This window comes from Colobus angolensis, unplaced genomic scaffold, assembly GCF_000951035.1.
Source record: "Colobus angolensis palliatus isolate OR3802 unplaced genomic scaffold, Cang.pa_1.0 Scaffold115, whole genome shotgun sequence".
Classification (NCBI taxonomy): Eukaryota; Metazoa; Chordata; class Mammalia; order Primates; family Cercopithecidae; genus Colobus; species Colobus angolensis.
Window position 1 is genome coordinate 262,149 of NW_012112586.1, and position 2,161 is coordinate 264,309.

Here is a 2,161-nt window from a genome sequence, read left to right on the forward strand (position 1 = left end):
GAGCAGTCTCATGTTACCTGAGAAGGAAGGCAGACGCTGGAGCGGCCCTGGTTTTTCATGTACTCCAGCTCGAGCCCTCCCCCAGAAGCCTTCTGGAAAGAGGCACTGGATTGCATCTACAGGGGCTGGACTCCCAGTGACCTGGGAGTGCCTTTACTCCCAGCGTTGTGTGGGGCACTGTCCTGGGCCCGTAGGAGAGGTTTGGGGAAGCAAACCAGTCACATCCCTGTCCTTGAAGAGCACCAACGGTATGCTGAAATATGAGGTTAGGGAAGACTCAACCCAGTGAATCAAAGGAGTATTGTTCCAGATCAAGGGAACAGTTTATGAAAAAGAGAGACAAAAAAGAAAAAGCCCATTATGCAAAATGGAAGAGGGCAAAAAAAGAGGAAATTCACTGACCTGGTGAAAAGACATGAGACTGAAAAAAAAAGTTCTTGTGAAGGAGCTTGGATGTCGCTCAGTAAGCTGGGAAGACCCATTAAAATTCTAAGGAGGATGTGTATAATCATATTTGCATTCTACTGCCTGTGTTCATGGTGAACTGAAGGGAAGAAGGCCGCTAGGGGCAATAGTTAAACATTCTGGAAACTAATGTGAACTGGTGCAGAGAATGGATTGAGGCATTTATTTAAGAAACAATTTAAAGGGAGAATCTAAAGGACTGGGTGATGAATTGGATATCATCCAATTACACAGAAGGGAAGGAAGAGCTAAGTTTCTTGTTAGAGTGATATGCTCAAAGAATTTCCTTCTTTAAAGACTTATGGCACAGCCGTCCACTCTTACGGCTTCAGCTTCCAGTTACCCTACAGATGACGCACTCAGATCTCATAACTATTTTGTTTCACTGAGATGATGAACCTAGGAAAAGAAACAAGTTCAGAAGAGAAGAAAATTAATTTGGGGACATATAGAGAATGATGTGTGTGTGTTTAACTTTATTAATATTGTCCAAATTATCCTTTCTAACCTGGAATCTTGCCGAAGATTTCACTTCATCCGTTTCCCCATATCTTTTCTTCACACCGAAGTCAGCCTGATTTTTACAAAGCAATTCTGCTCATATTCTTCTGCTTAACATAACTTGATGATTTTAATTGTTCTTAAGTAAAGGCAAAAGTCCTTAATGTGGTCCACAGGCTGCAGGATCTTACTCCCATCTTTTCAAGCCTTTCTTACATGACTTTCCTCCTCTCTAACTGCACTTTGTTTCCTCAAATGTCATGTGCCTAAGGATCTTTGAGCACGTTAATTCCATCTGAAAAAAAAGGTGACTATTCCTTCACACCACAACCTCATTAGTTCATTTCAGGTCATCCTTTACATTTCAGCCCAGCAAGTCTTGCTCAGAGAAGTGCTCTTTGATCGCATTGTAATCAGTAAGGTCCCAATGATTATGCCCTAGACTTACTCTCTTTAGCATTTACTTAATTTGCAATTAGGTTTGTAATTATGTACTTATGTTCGTGTGATTATTTTGTTAGTGATTACATCCCTAGACTGTAAGCACGATGAGTCTAGACACCATTTTGTTCATCACTGTACCCATGATGACTACTGTGCTACTTGGTGCTCAGTGAATATTTATTGACTGAAGGAATGGCACATATTATCAAATTTTAACTTTTGTCATATTGTGAGGTAAAGTGATATCGTGTTTTAATTTACTTTTTATGATAATATGAAACTGATTATTGACTAGTGTCTATCTTCTGTGATGATAGCAAAGGCTATGAACCATTATTTTGCTATGAATCACTTTTCTATTAGGAGCCCTATGTTTTTATTATTAATTTGTAGAAGCTCTTTGCATAGTGGGATTTTATGCCTTTTGTATATATGTTGCAAATACAGCATATTCTCACAAGTCGTTACTTATATTTTCCCTTGTATATAAGTAAGGTTGTGTGCTATAAGTTTTTTTTTTTTAATTTTATTTTTCTAGACAGAGTCTCATTCCATTACTCAGGCTGCAGTACAGTGGCGTGATCTCAGTTCACTGCAACCTCCACCTTCCTGGGTTCAAGTGATTCGCATGCCTCAGCCTCCCAAATAGCTGAGACTACTGGCACACGCCACCACGCCTGGCTAATTTTTTTCCTTTTTTTAGATGCAGTTTCACTCTTGTTGCCCAGGCTGGAGTGCAATGGCACGATCT